The sequence below is a fragment of the Felis catus genome, chromosome D2 (genome assembly GCF_018350175.1).
Source record: "Felis catus isolate Fca126 chromosome D2, F.catus_Fca126_mat1.0, whole genome shotgun sequence".
NCBI classification, from domain to species: Eukaryota; Metazoa; Chordata; class Mammalia; order Carnivora; family Felidae; genus Felis; species Felis catus.
Genome location: NC_058378.1, coordinates 6145821 through 6169181, shown reverse-complemented (window position 1 = coordinate 6169181; position 23361 = coordinate 6145821). Strand labels below are relative to the sequence as shown.

The following is a 23361-nucleotide window of genomic DNA, read 5'->3' as shown; positions in this document are numbered from 1 at the left end:
CCATTGGACTGAGCCATTAATCTTGGGAGTTTCCTCCAGGTCCATCTGTTAAGTGGCTCTGTGACCAGCTTGAAGTGCTTAGAGTAACCCTCTCTGCACCTGACTGCATTTCCCAACTTCCTGGGCGACACCTCATTTCTCCTGCAACCCTGGCCCACATTGGAGCCTTGGGGGTTATTCCAGGCCCCATGTCTGCTTACCCTCAGGTCCTTACCGCTGTCAGTTACCGCTTTGTTTCAGGTCTTCGGAACTTCTTGCCTGAATTTTCCCACCAATTCCTACAGACCTTGCTGTCCCTAGACTTCTTCCGCTTTGATACATTCTCTGCACTACCATGAACAAAACCTTCCTAAAAGCCCAATGAGTTCATGCCATCTCCTTGCTTGCCATTTGCCAGGGCTTTTCCATGATAAATTCCAAACTCCTTAGGATAGCAGACTCTGCAGTGAAATAAAGAGAGCTGGGTTCTGGAACTTGGCAGATAGGGACTTGAATCTTGGTTTTGCCACATAACTAGCTAAGTAAGCCTAGGGGAATTCTCAAACGTATACATCATCTTTTTCTCATTTGTCAAATAATAAATATGTCAAGCATCAAGTCCCGTGTCTCGGGGTAGCCGTCACTCACTGATCTGCCCCTGCTTCCCAACTAGATTCTGTACTCACCACTCTGTGGCTTTGGTTCAACTTCCTCGAATGTTCTCTTGTCTCTGTGGCCCTATAGATGTTTTCCTCTGCTTCGGATACACACACTAAGACATCACCACTCTTTAGAGTCACTGTACGAGGTGGTTCTGCTAAGAAGCCGTCTCTGACCCTTCCCTACTAGGCTGGGTTCTCTTCTATGAGGTTGCCGTAATATCCTTTGTGTCCCTCTCTATAAGCCCTCTGGTCACACTGTGTTTCATTCATTCGTGTAATTTATTAAGAAATTCTTATTTTGCACTCCTGTATCCTTTGGAAAGGGAAAAAATAGTTACAAACAGAGAGGGAGGGAGGCAAACCACAAGAGCCTCTTAAATACAGAGAACTTGATGGGGGTGTGTGGGGGGGATGGGCATTGAGGAGGGCACTTGTTGGGATGAGCGCTGGGTGTTGTATGTAAGTGATGAACCATGGGAATCTACCCCAAAAACCAAGAGCACACTTCACACACACTGTGTTACCAATTTGACAATAAATTATATTAGAAAAAAATGTACTTTGCATATGCTATGTGCCAGGCATTGCTCGATTATTCTGAGTGCTTGGGTTATAGTAGAGACCAAAGGATACAAAATGTCTGTTCACATTGTGTTTATTGCCTCGTTGAGAAGATATGAAACAAGCAAACATTTATAATGTGTGTGTGTGTGTGTGTGTGTGTGTGTGTGTGTGTGTGTGTGTGTGTAATGGGTTGGTGATAAGTGCTATGAAAGCCAAAGCGTGGTAAGGAGGTAGAGAATGACATGCGGGACGGGGACGGAATTGTGATGTTATACACAGTAGTAGAGGAAGTCCTCTTTGAGCTGAATGTTGAGCAGAAGCAGAGAAATGAGCAGATGACAGTGTTCCACACTAACATCCAGAGGAAGACCATTTCGGCCAAGGGAATACAAATGTGCAAAGACCTAAGATGGGTTGTGGTTGACGTGTTCAAGGAACGGTAATGGAAACCAGTGTGACTGGAGTGGAGTGATTGATTATGGGGTGGGGTGGGGACTCGGGTAAGGAAATCGTTGATATCACAGAGCTCCAAATGGGCTTGGAGTCGTGTTAAGGACTTTTATTATTATCACCTTGTAATCAAGATGGGAATACCCAGGAGAATTTGAGCTGAAGTGCACCATGCTCTAATGTACGGCTTCCTTGCGGGCACAGAAATTCTGCGGTAGCAGGGAGGGAAGCAGGGATATCAGTTGGGCAACTGTAGAAGCAGTCAAGAAGGGTTCATGCTGACTTGGACTGAGACCGTGAAAGTGAAGGTGGTAAAAAGTGGTCAAGTTGGAGAACTGTGGTCGGAAGTTCAGCCAGTACTATTTATTAATGGATTGGACTGGAAATGGTACACCAGATAAGACAGGAGTTGAGGATTCCAGACTTGTGGCCTGAACAAGTAGAATAATGGAATTGGTCTTCCCAGAGATGGAACAGATTGAGAAGCAAGGCTGTCGGGGAGCGTCTGGTGTACAATCGTCGATCGCGGATTTACCTCATTAGGGATCTGCCCAGTTGTGTAAAAGCCCTCACAGCATTATGGTTAGAATAAGATATATGTTTATTCCTCTTGGCCTTCATATCCTTGAGGTGAGAGGGGCCATGCTGTCTGTCTGGTTGTTCAGGCACCTAGGTTTCTTCCATCTTGTTGCTCTAGGGCCACCCGAGGGGGATCACCACACTCAGACTTGAAGCCGGGCCACTGCTATGTTGGAGGTCCATCCTGTGGGGGGGGAGGGGAGGGGGCAAGATGAGGTCTGAGAAAGCATGGAGCTTCACCCTCTTCTCATGCTCTCGCCCATAACTCAGCTACAAGGAAAGCTAGAAAAAGTGATCTCTGTAAAGGTAGCCACCCGTCCGGTACAAAATTGGTCAAGGATTCTCTTCCTGAAATGTAGAGAACGAAACTTCGGGAACGCTCCGCCATATTTGTCTGTCTCATAAGCGGCTTCTGGTCAGGAACCACGGATGTTCTCTGTGACCCCAGTATTTACTTCGGTGCCTGCACATAGCACACATTTACCACATGTTGGCCTCATTAAAATGAAGTTAATTACACAGGACAGAGATTAGTATACACTTGATAGTGTGTGTCCTCCTGTAAACTTTTGAATTAATCTTATAACTCATTTTTCATATTGCAGGCCACATGTTTAATGTGTATTTATCACTAACGGAGAAAAACTAGCATTTCAGTGATCTTTCAGGCTGTGCCTTATATTTAGTGGTTATCCAGGATAAAGAAATTAGGATGAGCGAGTATTTATGTTTTTTTTTTTTTAAGAGTATTTACCTCACACATTTGCTTCCAGATAGCAATTCCAGAGATCACACTTCATGGTGAAAGAATGAGTCACATCCATATAATCAAATTGCATCACCCCTTCTGAGCTGCTAATTCTCCAAGCCTCACCTAACGTCCCACTGAAGGCACATGTTGCCTCTTTTCCCCAGCACTGTGTAGCTTACAAGTTAGACAAGTGTATTTGGGTTTAAAGATGTTTTTATACAAGATTCATAAACCCTGTAACATTAAAAAGTACATTTTGGAATAAGGAATCGAATCCGAAGATAACGTTTCGTAAGAAAACGAATTGGAAAGAGAGTATTTTATAATCGGCCAACTGTAAATTGGCATACAGGGCATATTATGTCCCATCTGAAAAAACTTGAAGCTGGGTTATCAACATGAAAGAAAAATAGTTCCTATTTCTTGATAATTTGCTCTTGGGAAAATTGGCCCTATCTCCTGTCCAGGATCTGTTCGTGTGTATATATCTCGATAGGTCAGTCTGTTTGTGGAACCACATGCCATGTTCCAGACCTCTCCCGTGGGAGTGATGGAATTCTTGTGTATTTATTTGCACATCTGCAAGCCTGTGTATCAAACATGCTTTCTTAATTTATTGGTAGAATTTTATAGTTGTAAATATTAAATGAAGACATGGATTTTAAAGAACATCTATGGTCTACCAGAATCTCAGGTTGATGTGAGTAGAAACCTTGTGGGGTGTTCCCCAGAGCCTAGTGGGGCCCAGCACATAGTAAGTGTTTCATTTATTTAACAAAAAATAATTATTAGTCTAATCTTGTTTGAATGTTAAATATCCTTCCCAACACCAAAGCTTCACAGTTTATTTTAGGGAATCTATACACACACCTACACACATGTAAAAACCTCTCTCTCTCTCTCTCTCTCTCTCTCTCTCTCTCTCTCTCTCTCACACACACACACACACACACACACACAGCTATAATAAATTCCCTTTAAATCTAGAATTATCTTCTTACAGGTAATGAAAATTGATAAATTATTTTAGCTTCTGAAAATTTTAAGAAGATATTAAACATTTAGTTCTGAAAAGTACTTGTTTTCCTTCTAGATGAGACTTTTATTTAATTTTTTAAATCTCCTATGTTTAGTCTTTTAAGCTTTCTGACTCCTCTGTTGAAATTTAATAAGCCACAACTTTAAAAAATTTTTTGTTTGATCTAGCAAAACATCATTTGGACTGTGCAAACTTCAGATTAAGATCCTTAGAGGTGGGGTGTGTGTGTGTGTGTGTGTGTGTGTGTGTGTGTGTGTGTGTGTGCGCGCGTGCGTGTGTGTGCACGTACACATATGTAAATTCTCAACTTTCCGAAGATGACATTTTGGAGGGCAGTATACCATATTGTGATCACGCTGTGGGTCACTTGACATTTTTCAGAGTCCAGTAATATTTTTTGATAGTAGTAATAGAGATTCACAAAATCATGTATAAACTTTCATCAGTGCAGAAGCATATCTCATTATGCTCAATAGAGAACTGGTTGAGTTAAACTTTGCCCCAAGGAAAGCAAAGAAAATTAGAAAAAATTGGGTAGAAATGTTGAGCTTTTCATATCTTATAATGCTTGGCCTGTAACTAAAACGAAACTTGAGTTTATTAAACTTTTTCCATGCATGACAAATGTATTTCTTCAATTCATCATACTAAATATACTTATTTCTAAAAAGGCCCAGATAGGGGCACCTGGCTGGCTCATTCAGAAGAGCATGTGACTCTTGATCTCAAGGTCGTGGGTTTGAGCCCCACACTGGGTGTAGAGATTACTTAAATAAATAACACTTAAAATAATAATAATAAAACAAGTTAAAACACCCAAGTATATCAAAGATGAAGCTTGATTAGCTGTATTATATAAGGTCAAGGTATATGTCCTAAAGATTTTGAGAGGATTGAATCTCATCAAATCTGTTACTATGAGGATGTCTTCTCTTATGCTTAAACAAATGGAATCTAAAACTCTTTGAATTACTTTTTTATTCACAATAATAGAGAGCTGCTTTTCAACTTGAGCTCAATTATTCCTGCTTCCAAGGTCGAGGCATAAAGAATCGTCTAAGTATGTTTTTGACTTAGCGATACAGTAATGTCAGCTGGTCAAGAAAAAGTCTTGAACATTTTATTTAACTTTGATGAGCCTGTATTTATTTCATTCCCTGTAAAATCTGAATTAATAGTACCTTCCTCAAATGGTTCTTGTGTAGAGGGGCGGATAGGATCATGAATGTGGGAACCCTTAGCACTCATTTAAGGCCGTTGTAAACATTTTTCAAAAATGTACACTAACTCTTGTTAGCATCAGAAATTAGCATAGGAGATTCAGATACTTAAGTGTCTCCTCATCTGCTTAAGATGTGCACATCATCAAAAGTTTTATGACACTAGTCTCAGATGGTGGGAACTTCAGGATTAAAAATGGTAAATGCTTAACAGTTGATGCTGGGAGACAAACCTTGTTTGTAGTCTTTGCCGGTGTTTGTGATGGGAGTGCTGTCCTCGTGGCCGGTTTCAGACCGCCAGCCTCACGCCTGAATGCCGGCCTCACTTTGCTGAGCGGAGTGAGCTCTGGCACAGCGCTGGGCACGCCACTTCGTGACCAGCTGCTGACTCAACGTATCTGTAGTTGTGGAATGGGTGCATGAAGTTTGACGCGTCGCACTTCTGTTCATTACTCACGGACTGTGTTTTCCATCAGTGAGGTTAATGGATTATATTTCCTTTGACATCGTTTCCCTTCAGCTCTGCAGTTTCAAATGTTTCTTCGAATCGTACCTTTGAGGTTGCAACTGACTCACAATCTGTGTTTGCCCTGCCCCAGAATAGCACTCTGGGTGTGTTCAGCCTCATCGGTTCCTTACAGTCAGCGTCCTGTGTTGCACACGTGCAATGCTTTTGCTTCTACACCGTGAGTATCGTTTTTTTCTTTTAGGGAAAAGACGGCATGTAAGAGCTTGTGAATGTCTTCATCAATTTACCAATGATGTGGCAGATTAAATGTGTTTTAATAGAATAGGCAATTTCTGGAATCAAGAAGCACCAACAGTGGTATAGCTAAGACACCTGACTAGACTCAGCATATGTTCTTTAGGACAGAGGCCTCATGAGGCCATCATGTAGATGGGCTCATTTGACTCTTGGACATATTAGTTGGACATATTAGTTATACATTGAAAATGCCTCTGACTTCCTTTGCGCTGGTATATATTGGTTTCTACCAACAAACCTACGGCATACGCTCTTTTCACATAATTCTTGCCATATACTTCCATCCGACAGATTTATACTTTCTCTTCAAGTTATTTCCAATCATAGGATTTATCAAACTCTCTGTCATATTTATTCAGATAGGAACATTTCCACCCCAAAGGTGAAAAACTTGAAACCTCGTTCGTATCCTTTCCTGTATCTTAAGGCCAGAGCTAACACCACCTTCTTCATCCAACTCCTGGGAATTTTTTCTTTTTTTAAAGTAACTTCTGCCTCCCCAAATTTCCTCTCTTTCTCTTGGGCAAATATCACTATAGTGTGGTTCACTGGCTCTTGAGATGTGTTCCCTGAAACACAGCATCAGAATCACCAGAAAACTCGTAAGAAATGAAAATTTTCAGCCCACCTTAGACATATTGAATCAGAACGTCTAGGGATAAAGAAGAAAGGAAAGGAAGGGAAGGGAAGGGAAAGGAAGGGAAAGGGAAGGGAAAGGGAAAGGAAGGGAAAGGAAGGTAGGCTGGTTCATCAAGGGATAATCGTATACAGCTGTCTATTCCTTAACAAATCCTTTGACCCTGATTTTGAGTTATGTAAATTTCCCTTTTAGTTGTATCCTCCATCATGACCAGGATTTATGTATCTTTCAAATGGTGGGTACCCAATAAATATTTGTTGAATGAACTCTTAAGTCAATGAATATAAGGACAACTTAAATTCAAGCTAATTAGCTTGAAGAATAAAGGGCAAGATACTTCATTTTGAAAGGCTATCACTTGAGGGGCGCCTGGGTGGCCCAGTCGGCTAAGTGTCCAACGCTTGATTTTGGCTCAGGTCATGATCTCCCACTTCATGAGTTTCAGCCCCGTACCAGGCTCTGCACTGACAACGCTTGGGATTCTCTCTGTCCCCCTCTCTGTGCCTCTCCCCTGTTTGCTCTCTGTCTCTCAAAATAAATCAACTTAAAGAAAAAAAGAAAAAGAAAGGCTATCATTTGAAGGAGAGATGAAGTGTGTCCTTTAAACATCCAGGGGCTGCAATCAGGGTAAACGAATAGAAATTAGGTTTATTTATTTGGGGCACACTAATTCATCACATCCTGAAAATAATCCTATGAAGCAGGTTATCACACCCATTTTTCTGATGAAAAGTGAAGTATAGAGGGTGGATAGATCTCTCTGTGTATTAGGATCGCCTCGTGAGGCAGGTTTCAAACTCAGTTCTGTCTCACTTTCTTATCACGTTCAGAGAATCAGATTTCAACTCCGGGAGATGGTTGGTTCAGTCAGTGTAGTCAACGACTGTTAATTGTACAGAACTACAAGCAAGGCACATGCTAGGAGCTTGGCATTTAGCAACGAGCAGGTAACGTCCTCATCTGTAAATATGGGTGGTGAAAGTACCTTGTACTTCCTCGTGCTGCCGTGATGATTAAAAATGAGACGTCAAAGCAATAATTAAACCAGACATATTTACAGATTGTGAAAAGCGCAAAGCTGGGAAGAAAGGCTTACGACGAGACGTTGTAACAGAGACCCCCGATGGAGATTGAGTGTCGGGGGAAATGTCTCCAGAGCAGTGACATTGATACTGATCCAGAATGACAAGTGTGATTTGGCTAGGTGACAAATAGGGGAAGCGCGTTGAGTGGAGGACCCACACGCGCAGAGCCCGAAGGTGGAAGGAACTTGCCCACGCTTGGAACGGAGCGACATCTCTGTCGCTGGGAGTTTTCGTGTGTCATCCTCAAAATAAAACGTGGCGGGTGACGGATGGGCCCTGGCGGTGACAGAGCACTGCTGTGTCCCGTGTGTCACTGGTTTTCATCCAGTCCTAAGTTGGTCTGTAAAATGTCCCTGATGGGACCGGGAAGTAAAGTACAAAGGTCCAGCTGGGAGCAGAAGTTTGTAGGAAGTACGACATCAACTAAGTATACTCTTGTAAGGAGTGAAAACGAGAGAAAAAACGGAGATTGGAAGACTTTAGAGTTTGGATGAGTGTTTTGAGCAGATTTGAATCCCGTACAATACCTTCTAGTGTTCCTGGGTAGCACTAAGAATCCCTGAGGTGCCCAATGGCTTGGGGCGCCGTCCTCCACGATTACCGCCTTGAACTATTCCCTCCCTAACTGGATTACAATGCTGCTGCTTCTAGAAAATCTCACATTAGATTCCTTCCTGGTTATACTTATCATTTAATACTCAGTCCAAGGTGAAGATAGTATGAAGATAGGTTGGTTTGAATCACCAAGTAAAATGGAAGAATTTAAAATGCAATTAAATTGTGGTAAAAATCTTATACTATTTCTTTACTTCCATAAAGACGCTGATACTCTCAGTGACCACATTATATCCTCTTCCGTATTTCCTGGAGCAGCTAACACAAACAATAATGAGTACCAATGATGTTTGTCAAATAAAGGATTGAGTGAAGGAGAGGCTAACATACCTGGCCAAATAATTTTTGAGTGGAAATCAAACATACAGAATATATTTAATTTCTGTTGTAGAGAATTTAAAAGCTGATACTAATTTCTGATATATATGTCATGCATTCCATAACTTGATTGCCCATAATTGTCAAAAATGTGGCGTGTAAAAAGGAAGAGAAAAATAATCTTAAGCTAATAGTGCTACATTGCTTTAAAGCATTAAAGTCATTTGTGTCTGTAGCATTGTTGAGATGTGGTATAGTTTGGATTCACATAGAATGAAACGGACAACAAAGACAATTACTGCGAAGAAGCAACCTTCAAATGTCATCGTCTGCCACATGTTCCTTGTTGATAGAAGGAAGAAATGTTTCTGCATAGATATAATTTGGGGTAGCCTTAAAAAATAGTCTTCTATATTAAAAATTGCATATTAAAGTGGGTGATGGGCATTGGGGAAGGCACTTGTTGGGATGAGCTCTGGGTGTTGTATGAAAACCAGTTTGACAATAAATTATATTTGAAAAAGTTGTGTATTAACCATTGACCTATAATTGCAAAATACAGTACTATGTAATACAAATCTTAGGAGTAATCCCTAGGAAATACTTGTAATTAAGAGGAAAAATGCAGTTGACAGATTATAAATCCATAATATGCCTTATGTAATACCTACGTTAAAAAGAATACACATTTGTTATTAAATATAAATGTCCCTAATCCTTACTCCTGATGTTTTCAATGTGATCATTCTTTTGAAAAAAATTTTTAATGTTTATTTTGGGAGACAGAGACAGAGAGACAGAGCACAAGCTGAGGAGGGACAGAGAGACAGAGACACAGAACCCAATGCAGGCTCCAGGCTCTGAGCTGTCAGCACAGAGCCCGATGCGGGGCTCAAACTCACAAACCAGGAGATCATGACCTGAGCCGAAGTCAGATGCTCAACTGACTGAGCCACCCAGGGGCCCCTCACTGTGATTATTCTGTAGAGGAACTTGTGTCTTCATGCACAGGCATGTATCATCACTCTTTGTAAAATACATATTTTCTGGGAGAAGGGAACTAATTGGAGAAAAAATGAGAGGACACAATAGTTAGGAGACTCTCCGAGTAGGTAGACAGCTTTTAATGTGACTGTTCATGATCTGATTATAGAAGGAAAAAAGAAACCCCACTTTACAGACATCTTCCAAATGCATTGACCTTCTACCAAGCAATGTAACATTTTGATTCGTGGTATTATACGCTGGGCTGACTGGGAGAGCATAGTGCAGTCAGATGAAAACTGCTGATGTTCTACATTTTGATATTCTACTGTTGAAATGTATTTTTATTACATAGGAGCAAATATATTTGGTATTTCCATAAAACACTCAGAAAAGCTTTCACTGCCTCTTCCCGAGTGACCAGTGACTTGCTCGCACTTAATGGTGTCAGATTTCAGTCAACCAGGGGTTCTGACTATGCAAATTAGTGCTCAGAATTTTGTTATACATTCCAAGAGGCCACTGTTATCAAGAAATAATGTCAAAAAGTAAATTCTTTGGGCTCCACAGACTGTGTAGTAGTTTCATTCAGCATCTTTGTCACGGCTAGTCAGGGACACATCTTCTGCATCCAATATTTTTGCTTCCTTAAAAGTGTTCTTTTTTTTTTGAATGGGGAATAAATGATAGTCACACTCACAACTTAAATGCAGATAAAAAGGATGATCTAGATAAGGTTATAGAAGGACATGGTTAATATATGATAGTTAATGGTCAGCTTTGTCCATTCAAAGTATTCACCTAAGTTATTTGTTCGTATCTTCTTGTATTTTCAGATATCATTTTGGGGAGTGTTAATAGCCTGAAGATACGCAGAACAGTGGAAGGTTGAAAGTCTTACTTTTGATTTTATTCAATACACTAATTGTCAGATAATAGATGGGTCTTTCTTCCTGAATCCTCTCTCTCAATTAGGAATCACAAATTATAATCAACCGGCCTTCTGGCCTTTCAGGGCTCTGCTCCCTGAAACACAACAGTGTTCAATAGCGGTCTGGATTTCCCTGTTGCTCTTTACTCTTTGAACAATATTTTTCCACCCTGGAATTTTCTTGGACCCTTTCCTTAAATCTGAATGTGCTTATCCAGATACTAGGAAAGGAGTGGAAAACATTCTCTTGAGCCACACAGCCCCAAGTCCAAATGTTTGCCGTGCCCCTTGACTAGCTTTCTGGCCTTGAGTAGATTACCCAACTTTTCTGGGCATCCGTTTCCTTATCTGTGGAATGAGGGTAATAATAGTTTCTGCTTCGTCCTAACAGTCCCTGCTATGAAATGATTGCATGTAAATAAAGCTCATTAGGCACATGGCCTGGCAAATGGACAACCTTCCCTAAATAAATGCTGTTCTTTTATTATATTGTCTCTTCCCCCCCCCCCCGCCCCCCCCACCCCATGGACCTTATTCTCTGTGCACGGAAGGGCAGCATGCTTGATCATGTCATCTGTGCTTGTCCTCTGACTCCTTTCTGCTTCCACCCCAGGGCTGACCTAAAGGCAAAAATAGTTAAGTAGACTTGGTTTGTCTTTTTCGTGTGCTTGCCTCCCTTTTAACACACTTTTCCTCTACACCCGAATCCCAAAGATCCCTGTCTTTGAACTGAAGGCAGCTGAGAGAGAAGATATAAATCATATTTAGTAGACATGGAAACCCAGCGAACACGTATGCACATTTGAGTACAATATCCTGTCGTGTCACGTCAATCTAGTTGGACCGAATACCGGGGTGTGTTTCTCGGGGAACCAACGAACTGCGTAAAATGTGTGAACCTCCCCCCAGCCCTCTGCTCACGACGCCCTAGTCCTCTATTAGGATGAGTTTCCATGATTTCAGAATAAGTAGGTCTGCACAGAGACACAGCTGCCGCAGCAAAATTTGGCATTTCTCATTAAGGTTCGTTCTCTGGCAGCCGCAGTGCTCTTAGACAAACTTTCCTTCTAGTCTCGCTGTGAATAGCTCTTTTCCATATTTAAACGGAGACTGGGCGGGGAGAGGTTTCAATCTGCCTATTTCTTAGGATTTAAGGCAGGTTGTTTTAGGGGTTCTTAATTTAAGGCAGATTATTTCATGGAAGTCCTCAAAAGGAGGGAGAAACGAACGCGCTGGAGCCCTGGTTTCTTTGATACCCCTGCTGTCGTATGTAACATTTCGTTGAAATGTTTATGACGTTTTGAACTTACTGGACACAGAATTCTTACCGATGATGGCGTTTATTACTTAACACTTTGGGACACGGATCACCGTACAGACCGCACCGAGGAGAGGACAGGGATGCCGACAGAAATGAGGGCTCGTCCTGACTCGTTGCGATGAGAACACCCACAAAACCTTGTTCTGCTTCTTGGAGGAACATTTTGCAAATAAAAAAGTGATTATTGTACAGAATACTTAAAACAATTTTTTTTTATGTTTATGTATTTATTTTTGAAAGAGAGGGTGGGGAGGGGCAGAGAGAGAGGGAGACAGAGATTCCCAGGCAGGCTCCACCCTGTCAGCACAGAGCCTGACACGGGGCTCGAACTCACAAACCATAAGATGGTGACCTGAGCTGAAATCAAGAGTCAGATGCTTAACTAACTGAGCCACCCAGGTGCCCCTGTACAGAAGACTTTTAAAGAAAGAGTTTAGAGTCATTGTTTGCAGGGCAGTTTGGGATGTTAGGTGAGGGACAAACAGCAATTCTTAGAACCTAAAAATAACGAGTGCCGCACTTACTGATGCTGTCCTTGTACCAGACATTCTGTTTTCGGCACAGGGCACATATTATCTCATTTAACCCTCACCCCGTCCTTAAAAGAGGTTGATTCTGTTATGCCCACTTTGCAAGTAAGGAAATTGAGACTCGGATGAACCTGTACCCTCATTGCATTTCTATTAAAAGGGCAGAAGGGGGAACTCAGTACAGGGTTTCCGTGACGGTGGAGTCTGTGGACGTCGCCCCTATGTGATGGTGCCTCATGGATGTACCTGGCATACCTCCCACGTGGAAGACAAATGTGGACCCAGCTCCCAGCTGGCCACAGGTGGGCAGGCGGCCCTTCCTCAGGCACCCTGTCTTCTGGAAAGCACCCGCCCAAGTGCTGGAATGCACCAGACGTGGCAGGGTGGGGAGGTCTGAAACCTGGCCTCGCCCCCACCGATGACAACAACAATGCTGCTCTTCTGCTTGAGACGTTTTCTGGGTTGGATTATTTACCAGCTGACTCTCCGGAATCCGAGTCCACACCCCACTGACACACCAAAATGGCAGAGACAGAGACCCTCTTGCAGAGGCTGGAGCTCTCTGCTTTCGGCGTCCTGTGCTTGTCTACAGACCCATGCCGTTGGAGAACTTGATCTGCGATTCCCTTCTGTCTCCAGCCAACTGAAATATCAGCACTTCTGGTGTCTAGAGTCACATTTCTAAAACTTCCAATCTGTTGTTTACAGAAAATTAAAATATATATATATATGTTAAAATTAACATATATTTATATATATATATGTTAAAATTAACATATATTTATATATATTAAAATTAACATATATATATAAAAATATATATATATATATATATATATTATTGGCCAGAAATGCTCTACTCCTGGCTTTATTTTATCCTTCCTCCTGGGAATGGTCAATCCTGGGATGAGATCGCCGGGCATAGGCCACATTTCTGCAGCATTTAAAAAAAAAAATGAATGGCACCAATTCTACTGATTGTAGATGTGTTTTGCATTCATCAAAAAGAGTGATGTTTGTAAACTAGTTCAGAAGACATATTCTGGTAAGAAAAGATTACTGATGTTCTTTCTGGTCTTTTTTTTTTTTCTCCCCTCGTTTGTTGCTAGGTGGAGAAGAAGTCTTTGGTAGAAAAATTAAAGCTCTTATCAAATGATGGCATAATGGCACATCAACAGTAATAATCACCGTGTCTCATATGTGATGATAATGCCACACAGACCTGCGCGTGCTGGAGTAGCTAGTGTGCAGTCGACGTTGGGTTGTGAGAAAGCAGAGACAAACTGTGTATAAAGGAATTCATTATGGAGTGAAATGAATCATTCCGCATTTCCCCGACATAAGCTGTTCTATATTAAACTCTGTAGTTCCAAGACTTACTAATTAGCTAGTACTCTGGATCCCATCGCGTGGGTCCCCAGAATGCCCACCTTAAGCATCCTTCTTTCTATCAGGCAGGGGTTCTGAACATCGAGTGCCGTTTTGTGCAATGTCATAGCTGCCACTTACTGTAAATGGTCACCTTTGACCCTTTGAGAACCATGGGAGATCATTCGTGTTAGTACAAGTGAGTAAACGTCAGTCGACAGACAGTTAAGTCCACCCAAGATCATGAAGCTTGGACATATCATGATAAGCCAGGAGCACTAACATTTCAAAGCCTGCCCCCAGACATCTGCCCATATGGCATTGGCATGCCCAACGTGCCTTTTTCCTATGTATGAATACACACATACACTCTTAATCTGGAAATATGTTTTAGTGTATCTTTACTACAATGACACTGATCCTGGCTGTGTTTTCCTTGTCTAATAACCTAGTCTAGGGATAGCAAACTTATAACATGCATGCCGCTATATGTTTATCCCCTGGCCTTGCCAGACATAACCAGTCAATCGCAGCAATCCTCATGGAGCCAGATTCAGCCTCGTTATCTCTTCAGCTCCTTACTCCAGACAGCCGTGCCCAAGGGGCTCATACTGGCTCTCGAGTTAACTCTCTTTGTCTTTCCTGTACCAGGATTCATTTTGTATCAGTGATCCACAAGTACTCACAGCGCTGACCTCAGTACCCCCTGCCTCCCGCCCCCCGTTGGCCATCTGTTATGACATCCTTACCTCCAAAGGTCAGTGGGATTAGGGAACAAGCACATTTCATGGTGTTTTGGATCCTTTCCATCTAAATTCCATTTTTATGGAGGATTCATAAGATAAAAGTGATTCTTCTGTAACCTTTCTCTAAGACCTTTTTTGATGGACCATTTGTTCATAGACACTGCTATTTTCACTGTTCACCTTAACTGCTATTTTCTGAGCAATACAGTTTCAGCAGACCTGAGACATTTTATCTGACTATTGTTGCTTTTTTGTTTCATTCTTGTTTCATTTTACTTAATTATTTAGTAAATTCAGACTCCCATAAAATCCCGGTATTTTGTCTTCAGACACTGTTGGGGTTTACATTGCCACAACCCTGGTAACTTAGGAGAAATGAGCAAGCACGCACCTGACGGTACACAATTCTGGGCGCCTCACACGCCGCTTCGTAAAGGCCAGGGTGAAATGAATGAGGAAGTTCTGGCTTTCATTTTACGATGATTCGCGAGATCAAAAAAATCTTGCCGTCAGCAGGTTACGTTTTCATTTTTCTATTTTATCCTTTTAAAGGTAAACTAATTGGGCAGTATGACTTTGCTAATGCTACCGAGTTCTTAAGTTTACTTTGGGCCACTCCTTGGGCTGTCTTATTCGAATGTTCGTAGTAAAGGGTGGAGGCGTTTGCCGCTTACTTCAGCCAGGTCAAGACGGGGCTGTTACTAGATTTGCCACTTTGCAGATACAGAAATCCAGCTCTGGCAGGTGCACCACTTAAGAAAAGCCTGCTTCGAGGAGGGGTAGGGGAGAGGCCACTTGTTTCCGAGTGCCCTGATCCTTTCTCTCAGCGTTCCGGTGACTGACTTTACAGGGCGTCTACGACCTCCTCCTGATCGTGATCCTGGTAGGGAAGACACTTCACATCACCAAGTGGGGATTTGACGAACACTCAGCTTGCTTTATTGTGACGGGCAGGGTCACAAAATAGCTAAATCGGCCAACATTTCATGGGGTGGAGTTCTGGCTCTGCCTTGTAGCAGACAGGGTGATCTTGGAAAACTTTATGTAAGTTGAGACTCACTTTTATCTTCTGTAGAATGGGACAACAAAAGTACGGACCTCAGTGGGAGATTGTGAGAATTGAATACAGTGATGTAAGGGAAGCACTTACAAGAGCGTCTGGTGAATTGTAAGTCTGAGATAAGTTACAATTATCCTCAACGTCAGACCAATATTTTCATTTTTGTAGCCTGACTTTTCTTACATTATGCCATTCTATTCGTAACACCCAGATGAAATAGATTCTACATTCCTGTATTCAAACAGACATGGATTGAGGTTTATTTTGCTTTGATGTTTGACTCTAAAACTTTCTAAGTTACAAGAAGAATATACGTCTATTATAGAAAATGTGTTAGCCGAAGGGTAACAGTTGCATAACAGTATGCAATGTCCCTGCCTTTTGCACACAGATAGGAGCATATGAGCTGCATATGTGTACCCCTTGCATTCTTCTTTCAAAAAGGCATCTCCTTCTTATTTCTGCCTGCATATGATTCCCATGTTGGGAATGATGGCTGGTTTCATGTTTTACTGTGACAAGGCGTACGGTAATAAATGTAACCGCTTTACGTGCCTGATTTGCATTTTTCAGTGTATCTTTTGAATAAATTCCTAGAAATGGAATTGCTGATCAGAGAATATATAAATGTCTAATTTTGCAAAATACTGCAAATCGCCTGCCACGGGGATTTCACTAGCTTAAACTGTCACCCTCCATGAATGTGTGTCCCGTCTGCTCCAGCCTTGCCAAAAGTGAGTGTTACCAAACGGTCGGCTTTTTGTGTGGCACATGGTATCTCAGAGTAGGTGTTTTGTGTATTTCTTCTAGCGGGAGCTGTCTGCGTTGGTCTTTTCGCCTTGTTTATGGTGTTAGTTTTATTTTTGCCATAAAGGCAAAGAAGACACTTTCAGTATTTTTGTGGTTGAAGTTTTCAACCTTTTCATTTGTGTATTTTGGATTTGTTGTTGTTGTTGTTTGTTTTTTGGTATTGTTACAAAAGGTCTTCCTCACTTTGAGTTTGTCCATAAATTTCCCTCTCCTCTCTCTCCTCCGGGATGCTTATGACAATACTGCCTTTTCCTCTTTTCCTCCTCTTCCTCCTTCCTCTGGCCTTGACATCTTAGATCTATTTGGATATTATCCTGATGTAAGATGTGAGGGGTGACTCCAAATTTATTTATTTTTTCTAAATTTCCTAGCTGCACTGCTTTCTCTTCTGTTCTGAAATGCTGCCTTCACCCATTCCAATTTGTTTGCCTCTATTCCTGGAATTCCTCTTATGTTTTTCTACATGCCCGTGCCACGTTGCTTTTATTCTTAAAGGTTTAATAAATTTTGATATCTAGTAATGAGAGAGTCCCTGCGCATTTCTTTCCCATTTTAGAATTTTCCTGGATAGTCTCTTTAGGTTTTTGTTCATACAGTCTTTAGAACTAGCTTGTCTTCCGGCATTATTTTAAAGAGAAAAACCCGTTAGAATTTTTTACTGGAATCACGTTACACAGTGTAACTACCTTGAGCAGAATCGACAACATTATAACGTAGGGTCATCCTCTTCCAAGAACTTGGCAATGGGATGGCTTTCTGTTGGGTTATGCCCACTTTGGCCTCATTCGGTAGTGTGACGGTGTTTTCTTTATATATGTCTTGAACATTGGTTATTAAGTTCTTCTCAAGTTTTTACATTGATTCTGTTGCTTTCTGTCACAGTTTTTTTCTCTCTTACATATTCTAGCTCTCTGCATTTTGAAAAGCACAAGTGGAAGCTATTGATTTTTACATTAATATTGTACATCTCTATGTTAGTGAGTTCTGTCATTATTTGTGGTAACTATTTGGTCGATTCTGTCAGATTTTCCAAGTACTGATCTCACCTTCACCAACAGGAAGAGTTTCTGCCATCCGCCTTTCTAACTTTCATGACCCTGATAGTGTTCTTCTGTATAAATTTTTGACATTTCCCAATGATTTAGTCAATATTACACGGAGAAAATACTGTTATAAACCTTGATAATAGGAAGTTGTTGTGCATCGTCAGCTCATGTGCAAAATCACTATATTTAACGTCGATTGCAAAAGTCCCAGCATAGGATGTCCCACCCCTGACCCCAACACACACCCACCTCTCCTGGGAATGTGTGCAAGGAACTTTGGTAATAGGCTCCACATCCAAATGAAGGCAATGGAGCAAGTTTCATTTAATTTTTAAATCTTGGCTGTCATATCCTTGAGAATGGGTAACTGGAAGAAAATATAATTTTAGTACCAAATGACAGTGTTCACATTCTAAGAGTTTATAAAAACAGACTAGAATTATTTAAATGATGTTTTCTCCTTGAATTGGCTTCCCTCAGGCTTTGAAATTTGGTGGCACATGAGCTCTGGATCTTTGGTGCTGTCTGATATTTGTCGTACCACTCGAAGACTGGGGTCATGTGTCAGTGTGTCCGGCTAAGTCAATGGTTTGGGCGAACCAAATTAAAATTTTTTCGATAGAAATTAAAATGATTTCTTTCCGTCTTTCAAAGAAGGGTCAAAAATCTGGCCCAGCTTTCTCCAAGCAAATTACCCATCTTGTGAATTTCCTACCACAGTTACATACACGTTTTATTCACATAAAAAGTCTGCAGTGTCTAAATATCATAATTGTATGTAACACTGACAATGAGTAATGAGTATTTTCTCCCTTTTTTGAAACTGTCGTCACTTTTTAAGTGTTTGAGGCCACTAGGATGGGGTAAACTACCCCAAGTTTGTTAGATCTCGTTGTGGTTTCTTGAAAATGCTTGACCTATAAAACAGAAGTTATTCTGCCGATAGAAAAGGAAATTACGTGATTAGGCTCTCCTTTGTTTCATAGTTGATGAATTATTGATGTAGTGCTTTTCATGTTTCCGTCTTCCCTAGCTGTCAAGTTTAGTACAATGTGAATGGACAATTAAGAGTATAGAATTTTCCTAGTTGATTTCGTCTGTGGCTCTAAACACTTCATGCCATTTTCTTCCACTATCTGATAAACACCGAGGAGGAAATTCAGGGCTAACTGAGCCAGCTGTGTTTATCCTCCACTGGCTGCCCTCAGTCTCATCGTCAGGACTTTAATTATAACTAATCTCATCTACCCATGGGCTATTTTTTGATGACACAGATTCTGAGGAGAAAAACACCCATGAGTAACTTTAGAAGATCATAAAACTTTCCATGTAGGTTTTCATCTTGACAAATGACATTACGCGCCAATTACGGGTTGTTTTCTTTCATTGTTTTATATTAATAAAGCCAGTCAAAATAATTCTTTCAATATCCATCTAATATAATTGCTTAGATCAAAAATATGTTGAAGTATGTTTTCTCACACATCTACCCTTTGTTCTTTCAAGACACTACTAGAACAGAATGATGAATACAGTTATGACAACACGATCCTTCAGAAAATAACTTGAAACGGCCCCATTTTTTCTTTTGTCCCTCCCCCCCCCGCAGCTTTATTGGGATATAATTGACTTATACCATTGTCACCATGATGGTTCGATACAAGAAGAGATCGTAAAATGTTTACTGCATTGAGGTTTGTGAAAAGATCCTTCCTCTTGCATGATCACCTTTTTCATTGTCGTTATGGTGAGAACATCTAAGAGCTAGTCTCTTAGCAACTTTCAAGTATGCAATACACTCTTGCTAATTATAGTCACCATGCTGTACGTTAGGTTGTCACAGCTTACCTTATAACCGGAAGTTTGCACCCTTTGACCAGCGTGTCCCATTTTCTCCACCCACTGGCAGCCATTATTCTACTCTGTGTACGTTTGGTTCTTTTCAGACTCCACATCTAAGTGAGAGACAGTATTCGTCATTCTCAAAGAGGTCCCATTTTGAAACGTGACAGGTTATTGAGTTCCTGGAGCTTGTGGGGACCGGGTGGTCCTGAGCAGGCCGGCGTCGGCATCCTAGAAGGTGAACCGTGGTTGGTGTCCTAACCCAAGAAATAAAAAGATACCGTAGGACGAGTCTGTGTCAAATCCCATAGAAAACCCAAAGCAATGAGATGTGAGCGCCACCTTCCAAGGGCAAAGCCCAGCCCAGAATGAAGCAAATTCAAGGCTCACCTTCCCCAACAGCCCCGAAAAGGAGAAGAGCAAGGAGAAAATGGAATTGGATTTTGAATCATTTATGAATAAAGCAGAAGTATCTTCCATTTAGCTTTACTGGTCTTAGCTACCTTTCGCGTGTGATAAGGTCAGGCTCCATTAACGATAACACAGGGAACCTTCCTCATAAAGTCTTAGCTCCGTAAGGGTCTTGGCATCACCCGGAAGAACCAGAGGTGAAGTCAGTCTTCAAAAACCAGAAGAGTGCCATCTTGAAGTGAAGGGGCCCTTTCAGAAAAGGGGCCTTTGGGATCACAGGCTCTTGGAGGAGTTTTCTGTGACCCAGGTTTGCAGAGATCTGGGAAGAGGCTGTCCCTGGCAGAGTCGTATGTTCTTGATGAGACGCGGAGCAAACTTAACTTCTGGGCTTGTTGTTGTAGGTTTGTTCCTCTGTCTGTTTGTTTGTTAAGGTGATGTCAATCTTTTATGACCCAGAAGCCTCGAAGGTCATGGACACAGTAAGTTACGCTTCCTAGAACGTGGGCGCTGATTCTGCCGGCTCTCGTTCTCCGGGCTCTGGTTGTGCGCACGACCTGTGTTCGCCGTGCCTGCCTCCATGTACACACTCGCATCTCCCTTCTGCACATTGTGTTGTGCCCAGCTACGGAACGGAAGGGGATCTCAGCGATCCTGGACCGGCATTTACAGGGGTCATCGGAACCAAAGTTTGAGGGGGCCCCCTGCCCAACGTCACACAGCAGTGTGGGGCAGAGCTGCGGGGACAGTCCCTTGATGATAATTTCATGCTGCTTCATGGAAATGAAAACAAATGTGGGGACTCTCGGCTTTTCCGTCAGGTTTTCCTCTCCAGCAGAGCCATTTCTGTCTGTGCAGCAAGGACACTGGTTCGAATCGGGCCACACTGGCCCCTTGCTCTATGACCTTGAGCTACTTCTTTTATGTCGGCTGTCTCAGTGTCTTCATTGGTAGAATGGAGAAACTAACAGCTCCTAGAGTGAAGAAGCTCAATGAAGTTAACATTCACGACGCACTTAGAATAGCGCCAGCCGATAATAAGTCATCAGTAAACATAAGCGGTCATCCTTCTTGTCCGTATTGATCACTCTTGATCCCCTCTTGTGTTTTCATGAATACTGCTCAGCACATTCTTGTTTGTTAGCTCCTTTGTTTCGAGTTTTAGTCTATTCCGGTTTTCTCTTCCCAGGTCCAGTCATTTCAGGGTAGGGACAGCGCCCTATGTTTCTTCTGTGTGCCTCCGTAGGGCCTGACACAATGTTGGCTGTAAAATACGGGTGCTCCCATGCTGCCTTGTGGTTGTGTTTTGCTTTGTTTTGTTGTGTTGTCTCGTGCCTTTCTTGCAGGTTGACGTGAAGGCAGATACATTTCTGATAGTTGCAATTCTGGCCGAGTTTTGGATGCTCTCCGAATGCCAGTTAAATGCCAGTTAAAACATGGTAGCATATAATATGCTTCGTGTTAAAGGAAAAAAAGAAAAGGAACAAAGATCACCGCACGCTCAGCCTCCGAACGTACACAAAAAGGTCCTCAGAATATGTGTTTGGGATGCTTTTGGGAGTGGTGGGTAAGAGGTTAGGATACCTTGTATATTACCAGGGCCATTATGTAAGACTCTGCGGGATACTTTCAAATTGTATGTTAGTACCATAGTGATACAAATAGTGTCACTCTTAGATCTGAATTCGGGACACCATTTTACTGTGACATATTTTTAATTCATATTCTTGGCTATGCCTTAGAATTGTCGGTGAGATTTTTTTAAATTGAGCTGTAATTGTCCTATAATGTATTTGTTTCAGGTGTGCAACATTGGATTTGGTCTGTGTGTCTATTGCAAAGTGATTACAACAGGTTTAATTTATATCCCTAACCATCCCACACAGTTTCAGTGTCTTTCTTGGGATGAGACTAGTCTTCCGCACCCCCTCCCCCATCCCACTCTAAGTATTTCTATAGTCAAAATGGCATGCTGCTTTGGAACATTCCACGTTTTCTGACTTTAGTAAAATCAAAGAAAAATTTATGTTTTTGTAAGGGACCAAATAAATGTGTATGGGTCAAGAACATACAGAGAACTGTGTTATAGGGACAACAAAAATTGTAAGCAAAAATGAGGACATTTTTGCCATTTTGCCTTAAGGTGCTAGCAGATTTCTATCAGCGAATGGGGTGGTGAAGAATGTCACTTGTTCCATGTTGTCCAAAGAGCCTCCCCCTATTTTTTAAAAAAAAAATTTTTTTTTCAATTTATTTTTGGGACAGAGAGAGACAGAGCATGAATGGGGGAGGGGCAGAGAGAGAGGGAGACACAGAATCGGAAACAGGCTCCAGGCTCCGAGCCATCAGCTCAGAGCCTGACGCGGGGCTCGAACTCATGGACCATGAGATTGTGACCTGGCTGAAGTCGGACGCTTAACCGACTGCGCCACCCAGGCGCCCCTACCCCCCCCCCCATTTTTTTTAATATTAAGGCTCTAAAACCTGTATATAAACAGTAAATGTAGAGATTACATAGTAAACTCTTGGGTTACAGTTGTTTATTCATTTAACAAACATTTATTGAATGCCTATTATATACAAGGCTCCATATGAGGACACAGCCTGAACCAGATAAGTTTTCTGCAAATTCACCATCGCATCTGGAATTAAATGAAAGTATGTGAATGCAGGATTGGAATTAAAGGAGAAGGACACTAATATATTAGTAATAAATGGATATATATGTAGAAAGCCTATGTGTTGGACACCGTACTGTGTGCTCTATATTTATTAATTTTTTTGGCTCACATCATCCACGCATTTCTGTAAAGGTGGCTTATTTGCCTATTATACAAATGAGGAAACAGAAGATCCCAGTTGTGGATTGGCTTACCTACAGCTACACAAACAGTAATAGGCAGAATCAGGATTTTAACTCAGGTCTCCTGAATTTTTGGCCACTGACTTACCACACACAGATCTCAGAAGTGGGGAGTCAAAGTAGTTGGTTATGTGTATGAGCATGTGTGTGTGTAAGTCACCAACCAATTTCATAAACCACCAAATTGAATTTAGGTCATACTGACAGTCAAAAAGCAGTTCATCTTTTGTTTTCTATCTATTTAGCCATCCATCCATCTATTATGTATCTATCCATCTATTATCTATCCATCTCTTTTAATGTTTATTTTTGAGAGAGAGAGAGAGAGAGAGAGAGAGAGAGCACGCGTGCGAGCGTGCATGCAAGCAGGGAGGTGCAGAGAGAGAGGGAGACAGAGAATCCCAAGCAGGCTCTGCACTGTCAGCCCAGAGCCTGACATGGGGCTCACGCTCATGAATTGTGAGATCATGACCTGAGCCAACATCAAGAGTTGGACGCTTAACCGACTGAGCCACCCAGACACCGCTATCTATCTTTCCGTTCCACAAACGGAAGCCTGCATTTCCCACTTTTCTTCGTCCATTTTGCCCATTTGTGTTTTACATTTGAATTTTCTTGTATTAGTAACTGTACAACCGATTGAACAGTTCCTCATCAACCAAGTTAAGTAATAACTAAAGAACCGAATAAATAATAAGTAAACGTAAAATGCAGTACCCAGATTCCTGTTGCCTGAAGCTTGCCTACAGATGATGATCCTGAAAACTACTCCATTGACTCTTTA

General features: G+C 41.7%; 1 protein-coding gene and 1 long non-coding RNA gene across 6 annotated transcripts in view; both read left to right on the top strand.

Annotated features, from left to right (window-relative positions):
- The window catches only part of PRKG1 (protein kinase cGMP-dependent 1), a 1254852-nt gene that overhangs the window by 185204 nt on the left and 1046287 nt on the right, over nucleotides 1-23361 (top strand). The gene's annotated exons all lie outside the window — the stretch shown is intronic.
- LOC123380978 lies at nucleotides 1112-9389 on the top strand. Its single transcript, XR_006587471.1, has 2 exons — nucleotides 1112-5930; nucleotides 7481-9389. It is a non-coding gene; the product is annotated as an uncharacterized LOC123380978 (long non-coding RNA).